The sequence below is a fragment of the Sinocyclocheilus rhinocerous genome, unplaced genomic scaffold, assembly GCF_001515625.1.
Source record: "Sinocyclocheilus rhinocerous isolate Xijiao unplaced genomic scaffold, SAMN03320098_v1.1 scaffold1740, whole genome shotgun sequence".
Taxonomy (NCBI): Eukaryota; Metazoa; Chordata; class Actinopteri; order Cypriniformes; family Cyprinidae; genus Sinocyclocheilus; species Sinocyclocheilus rhinocerous.
The window spans coordinates 1305834-1313810 of NW_015651446.1; the positions used below are offsets into that span (position 1 = coordinate 1305834).

The following is a 7977-nucleotide window of genomic DNA, read 5'->3' on the forward strand; positions in this document are numbered from 1 at the left end:
ATACAATGTTGAATGCAATTGATTGCAGCATTAAAGATGCTTCCAATATTTGCTGCAGTCTGTGTCCAACAGCTTTTACTAATGGCCCATTGCAAATGTCCAGCAACATTCAGATTTGAGGACTAACTGACAGAAAACAAGTTATTCTTTAAGTGCTGGTAACATGAGCAAAACCTTCACAGACAAAAGTCCACTGCCCATTATCAATAGTGTAGCGATAGTAAGAGGTCACTCTTCCAAACTACTTCATAATGGCCCATCGCATGTTCAGAATTTAACAAACTGGAATCCAATGTGAAAGCCATGTGGCAAAACTCCAGATCGCATAGATTTCCTATTTCGCTTGCAGAATTTCGCAGTACAAAGGTAAATGTGTTTACCTACTATCAAGTGCAATGTAAATATCTTTAAATAAATATAATTAAAAATAAACAAATATTTGATTTGATCATAGTAACCTAATTTGGCCAGTAGTAGTAATTAATTTTTCCTCAAAAGTGCTCGAAACCTTGTGAAACAGTTTGACATTTTTTGACATTTTTTTTTAGATTTTGTTACAAAAAAAGCCATTAAAATTTTTGGAACATAATTAATTTAAAATTGTAACAGATTTGTTTTTTGTTTTTGAAAAACAGACCAAAAACACCTAAAGTCGCAGCTTTAACTGCCAGTGTTGCTATGGTAACAAGACAAAAGGGTGTAGCAAATGTTACATACATTTACATTTACATTTAGTCATTTTGCAGACGCTTTTATCCAAAGCGACTTACAATTGGGACATACAACACAATGATCTCAAACCTAAAGTCAGTGATGTTGTCTCAAATTCTGGGCCTGGTGCACTCTACAGAGACACTGCGCAGTGACTTGTCGGCGTCTCTTGTGCAAAGAAAACAAAAACCTTGAATAGAGGTACAAAGGCTTCAAGTGACTTTCATTTGCATTTTCTTCATTCCTAAAGACCGTGTGCAATTCACACTCTAGCTGATGGACTATAGTTAGTATGCATGATAGTGAAGATGTCTTTTCATTTCCATCCTCAGGGAAGTACAGCCTTTCAACACATTCAGCTGAGCTACACAACAAACAAATTCAGCTTTAGAGAGGTAAGGGAACTTTTCCCATTCATTTGATAGAGAGCCAGCTCTTCAAATGGCCTTCACCTCTACCACCTCCATACAATTCAACTGTCCTTATTGATATCACAGTTCTTTACAATGGACTGAACTGACAACACTTGTGGCATGTTTAGAATTCATAACATAAGACATTAAAAACATCTTGTGATGGAAAATCTGATATTCTTTTCATAAAACATTTTTTGTAAATCTTAAATTTACTAAGAATTTATAAAGAAATTATATATATATATATATATATAAAATCAAATATGTACATATTATCAAATATGTTTGTATATTTTGATCAGATGAAACTGATCACCGAATATTAATGCTAACATCATAAAACTAAATAATTGTATACAACACAGTAATTTTAAATACAATAATATTAAATTGTTATTTTACTAATATATACTTTATGTGCCTGTATTTTTTTGTAATTGATCATTGTATATTAATTCTCATATTTCAGCATACTGATGAAAACACTGTAACTGGTTTTTCAAACTTTAAACAAGGGCTGCTGGCAGATTCATGAGATTTTTGCTGTGGATCATGTCATCCTAAACACCACTGAATATTTCATGAACAGCCCCTGATGTGCCACATGAAAGCTGGCGTTTTATTAATAAAAAGCTCACTGGCTTAATGCAGAGGAGGACGCGACAGGGTTTTCAAACACCATTCAAGTGTTTTTTTGTAATGCAAGCCAATGGAATGCGTTCCATTACTGGAAATAAGAGTCAAGTATATTTGGAAAATTCAAGAGCCTGATATTTAAATGATTGTGTAATTTAAGTCTACATAAAATGACATTCCCAGCCCATTTGTCTTTTTTAATGAATCATGCACAGTAAGACCAAGAAATGTTATTAATTACATAAATAGGAATGATTTTGATTTCATGTTGAATTTGAAATATTTTGTGAAATGAAACAATAATTCAATAATAAACATTTTTACTGCAGAACTGGTAAGCATTGTGGAAGAAAATACTGTCCATTCTGATCTACATTAAACAATAATGAAATGTTTCTCAAAAGGACACTGCTGTCATATAAAATAAGCTTATACAGCCAGGAAAGGATCTTGTTCAGATGTACTGTTTTTTAGACTAAACACACTTACTGCAGCCCACAAACTGGGTCACATATGATGAGATATGAAATGTTAATTATTTCTGTGAGTGATATTTTGCCAGCTTTACCTTCACTGCTTCAAACAGTAACTTGATTGTTGTCATGACAGTGGACTTCCAAAAGAGTCTTCATTATTTCTGGATCCTGAAAGGAATACATAAAACAGCATGTAAGTGCTTGAGGAAGATTGGATAATACATATCTATTTAACAACAGTGCAAATAGCATTGAAATGCACTGCAATAAAATCCAACACTGGACCATTACAACTTAAGAACAAGTGTTTTAGCAAGTTTATTTTTGGTGCAGAGATTTATGATTAGAACATGTTAAATATCCAAATCGATCAGATCCTTTCTTGTTCTTTCTGTTTTAGCAAAGGTTTAAACGTCAGAAACATTAGTAACTCCTGACCTGGATTTGTATTCGGTTGTTTCTGGATTATTCCTGTTCCTGCATTGTTGCTGATTTTATGCAACCTTGAACTGACTCTGAATTTAATTAATTATGCAATTAAGTATAATTATGTAAATTTATGTGAACTTTTTTTATTTTTTGCTTTATTTTAATAACCTCCACAAAAGCTCTTCTCATCTATGAATACTGTGGATAGATTTGCTTTCAGAGCAGATACTGAAGGTTTTAGGTGTGATTCTCATGGGAGGTAAAGTTGTTTGTTAGCAGCCTACAATCGAATCGTTAGAAACAGATGCATTTGCTCAGCCTCATCTCTGTGGGTGTTCTGTGACTGAAACACAAACTGATATCCGAAGAGCTGAGATATGGACTTGTACAATGGAGGAGGAATGTTTACACTGACTAGGGGGTCTGAAGAGAACCTGATGATCGTTCATTTAACTGTGACCACAGCTATCAAGCCTAAATCTGCGCTGCACAAACCAGAGAAAGACTCCAGTAATCTCACATGTGTCTCCTCTAAAGATCTCAACAATGTCACAAACTGTGCTCAGATTTGCTGAAGTCTCAGTACGAACTTTTGCATCAAATTCTTCCAAGACCAAATTATGACTTCTATCCATATTAAATTTACTGTTACTTTATGTCAACAATGTTAGACTCAGGGTACGTTTACATGACAATAACGTAAGAAAAGGGTGTTTTTCCCAAGATTGTCAGATTCAATTACATTTATTTTTGTCACACTTGCTGATTTGATCTAGAAAACCGTTAAGCCCTAGACTCACCTTCACACCTGTATACTCACATAAATATACACACACATCATGAAGAGTTGGCCTCATTTCTGACAAATGACACATGGCGCTTTTTCACACGCGGCATTGCACGATTAGCAGTGTGGTGAGCCGTGAAGCTAATTGCCACAATGTTCTCCCAAGCACCGTGCTGACATTTAGAGAGCGATGGCTAGACATACATTTCCATTCAGTTTATGAGGATGAAAGTGGATTTTGATTTATCAAAGTAGCACACTAGCTTGAACAATCATTCTGTCCCTGGTTATTAACTACTAACCTTTATTATTACAGCATTAAATCACGTTTTTTGACGGAACTTCAATGTTCAAATGGATAGTCACTGGTGAAAATTATTCTGAAAGTGATTCCAACGATATCGTTTCTCTGTGCCTTTATGGTTTTAGCTGTGGTGTGGACTCTGCTATTCTTTAATATTGAGAACGATTTTTAGAACTATATCTTTATCGTTATCTTTATAGTTATAGTCCTTGGTGTGAACAGGCTTTTAGTTTCCAAAATATATTAAGCCACACAACATTAGAACACTGATCATATTAGAGTAATTTTTGTGAAGGATCATGTGACACTGAAGACTTGAATAATGTCTGCTAAAGATTCAGCTTTGCATCACAGGAATACATTTCATTTTAAAATATATTAAAATTGAAAATATCTATTTGAAATTGTAATAATATCTCACAAAATTACAGTTTTTAATGTATTTTTGTTAAAATAAGTGTACTAATATACTGTAAGAAAATATTAGTGCTACATAGTGTATGTTGCTTGCAAAAACAAACATACAGAATATATCTAGCCAGAATACACAGCTACTTTTGAATTGCCTTAAAAAATGGTTTATTGTTATTAATATTATTTTTTAAATTTTTTTGCAGAGCATGTAGTTACAACATCTACCAGCAGGGGCTAACAGGACATGCCGACCACACAAACCTTGACCTCTTGGGCTGGCCTCGGCCTCCTGCTTTTCCTTTTTTCTCTCACCTTCTTTATTATGCCGTTTATTTTTTTTTTCTCTTGCTGTGTGTCTGGTTAGAGGACAGTCAGGAGCCTCCTAACCAGTTTAGATGGAACATGAGGTCGTACTGTTGCTGCTGAACAGGTGCATGGGTGCTAGATCTGCCATGGAAAGGAAAAAATTGAAAACAGAAGATAAAGAGGCAAATTAGAGGTATAAGGAATGATGGATTCAAGCAGACAGCAAAATTGACGTGTTTTATAAATTAAACATATACAAATGTACAGGTATTTCAAGAAATACATTCATAAATTAGTACATTCATATGTATATTTTCTGCATTAGCATTTTAGTTCTGCTCCTCACAATTCGATGGGTGCTGAAGATCAGTTGAGTTTTCCTGTCATCTGCTGGTGGCTGGCGCTCACTACAGATACACATCAAGATATCAGCCCTATCTGTATAAGAGAATATTTAGATTTATAAATAAGAAATTCACTAGGATTGTAACAACCCCCCTGCCTCCCTAAATAGAAATATTTAATGTTTTAATTGATGATATTAAAAACAATTATTGTTAACATAAGATACATTTTGTTATTTCGTTTTTATTTTACTGAGAACTATAACCTTACCTTTCCGTTTATTTACTCTTTTTTTTTTGCAATTAAATGCAAGTAGCCCACTTTTTAATCTTTAATAAAATATATATAATGCATGATAATGCAAGAGTCTGTGACATTTTTAAACTGTTGAAACAAAACAGCTGATATAACATGTGGATTTAAAGATGATTGGATATTAATACTGAATAAATAAACATGTTTAAACAGTTTAAAAGTCTCATGGGCAGGCCTCTTACTCTCTAATCAAGAATAGGCAAGATCTGATAGCTGGCCAGATGATTTCACACAGGAGGAATGCTCATATCAGGCTGGAGAATGTTATAGATCCCTTGCCAGAGATTCACTTCCCTCTACAAACCTTTGATCCAGCCATTACATTACACCAGCAAAGCCAAGTCAGTAAATCCAGCACAGGTGGGAGAATGGACATTTCCCGATGAGAAACAGGTTGAAGCATGTATTTACCCTTACACTGATTTTGATGGATAAAGTAAACTATTAGTGGGGTTTTTTTTTCGCTAGAGACTTAGTAAAATAAAATATAAATGTATAATTTATTAAAAATCCTTTACATTGAGCCTGTATATAAATACATAAAAAATAAACATATTATAATATCATATAATTAATATTAACATAAATTCGTAATATAATTAATATTACATATTATTAATTAATTATATGCATATACCTCTTAAAGAACAGATTTAGACAGAAAAAATGCTCATCACTCTGTTGCTTGTTAAAGTGGCGTCGACTGTCTTATTGTCCTCATAACTCTTGTGGAAATCGTGTAAAAGTGTTTTAAATAATAAACAGTGGGCACACCAGAGATACTCACAAAGTAAAACGCCTTTTTGTGATTAATTTGATCGTTTTTGAGCAAGCTTAGGAAAACTGTGATTTACTCGAGTTCCCAACAATGCACCGCGGTACGAATAAACTATGCAGATGATTACTGTGATACTCATGAACTGTATAATTTACTGTTTATTGCTTTATTTGTTTCGATTGAGAATGACCTGTCCCAAATGGAACACTTCATGTGCACTTTTGGACTTGCGGACTTACAATGGCCGCCGCGTGCACGTGTCCGTTCAGCAGTGGTGGAAAGAGTACTGAAAAAATATACTCAAGTAAAAGTACCATTACCTTCCAAAAACTGTAGTGTGAGTAGAGTAAAAGTACTTGTCCAAAAAAACTACTTGAGTAAGAGTAAAAGAGTAGCCTATTTAAAAGTACTCATGAGTATTGAGTAGTGAGTACTGAGCTGTGGATTCTACCCCCTCATAATAAATGCTGTACACCACAATTTATACATTTTAAAAACGTTGTACATTAATTAATTCACATTATCTTGTTTGTCATAAAGAATGAAGAATATCTATCATCCAGCAGTTTTAATTTTGACTGCCAAATCTTTAAAATACATCAAAACAGCACAGAAACAGTATTCAGTTGAAGAAAAGATGAAAGTTATTCTCAGTACAATCATCCCCATTTAAATCATAAAGTTTGAAAAAATAGATTTAAAATCATGTGTAAGGCCACTGAGACAGCACATGCTGTTGTTGCACATAAAATATTAATGTTTAGAACAGTGCAAATACAAACACCATTAGAAACTCATAGTTCAGCATCACACACCATGATATGGGTTAAAATGAGAGCCCATTTCTCTCCAAAACGGTGCCAGTTTTAGCGTTTTGCAATAAAAAAATAAAAATAACTAAACTTGATAATTTATGTTACAATTTTAACATAAATGCACATTGTTCTAGAAGGATGGCAAATTCATGCCATACCTTTTACACATTTACTCGAATTGTTATGCTGATAATACAATTTGCAAGGAAAAATGCATTAAATAGCGAGGTATTTCTGGGGAAAATTTTTCAAAGGAAAACACACACACAAAAAAAAAAAGTTTATTAACGAGCTGCAGTTTTATTACATCACGCGCTGGCACAGATGCAGTATATTAACGTGCGGCCCCTCTATGCGCACTTCTGCCGAGCCCGCACTGGGGCGAGCTCCGCAGCAGACTTCTACCCGACAGTCAAAGCGGCATTACGTCACGAAAGTCGGACTCAGAGGAAGACCGTGAGGGTTTAGGGTGCCATTTTGGACAGGGCCAAAGCGGCATTACGTCAAGAATGTGCGGACTCAGAGGAAGACCGTGAGGGTTTAGGGTGCCATTTGGGACATGAAAGGCTCTACAGTCATAACATAAGACGTTCACTGTTCGCCACCTGCTGGTTTAATTGTGTAACCTATTGAAATTCTTCCACAGAGTCAAAAGATTCGAGTCCCTGGGATGAATCAAAATTGTCACAACATATTGTTAAAGTTCTTCTGGGATATGTAAAAGTGAAGTAATGGGCAATTATGTCCGTTGAGTGGAATGGACTCCGAGTCTTGCCTGGCCCCCATCCACAGCAACCATGCGGCGAGTTTTTCAGAGGCAGCACCATTCATTCACCATTCACATTTTGCTCAAACTCCAGTTATTTCTGTTAGAACAGAAATGAAAGGCTGTTGTTCTGCTCTCACTGCAGGGTTTTCTGGCTGCCATGGCAACAGTACCTGTATCAAAAACTGCTACAGCTGACAGCTGGAGCTTTGTAGGTTTTTATGGTCATAAAACATCCAAAACACTATAAGGAATATGTGTCAACCTTTATATGTTCACGTGCCATTGTGACAATGCGATTCATATGCACCTGTGTCTCTTTTTTTTAAAAGGGTCATATGATGTTGCTAAAAAGAACATTATTTTGTGTATTTGGTGTAATGAAATGTGTTTATGCGGTTTAAGGTTCAAAAAACATTATTTTCTACATACTGTACATTATTGTTTCTCCTCTATGCCCCGCCTTTCTGAAACGCGTC

The 7977-nt window shown here is 34.8% G+C and overlaps 1 long non-coding RNA gene across 1 annotated transcript; it reads left to right on the forward strand.

Moving 5' to 3' along the window:
* The first annotated feature begins 1043 nt into the window (after nucleotides 1-1043).
* On the forward strand, nucleotides 1044-4956 carry LOC107712793 (uncharacterized). The gene is made up of 3 exons (XR_001636825.1): nucleotides 1044-1106; nucleotides 4377-4672; nucleotides 4813-4956. It is a non-coding gene; the product is annotated as an uncharacterized LOC107712793 (long non-coding RNA).
* Nucleotides 4957-7977: the final 3021 nt, after the last annotated feature.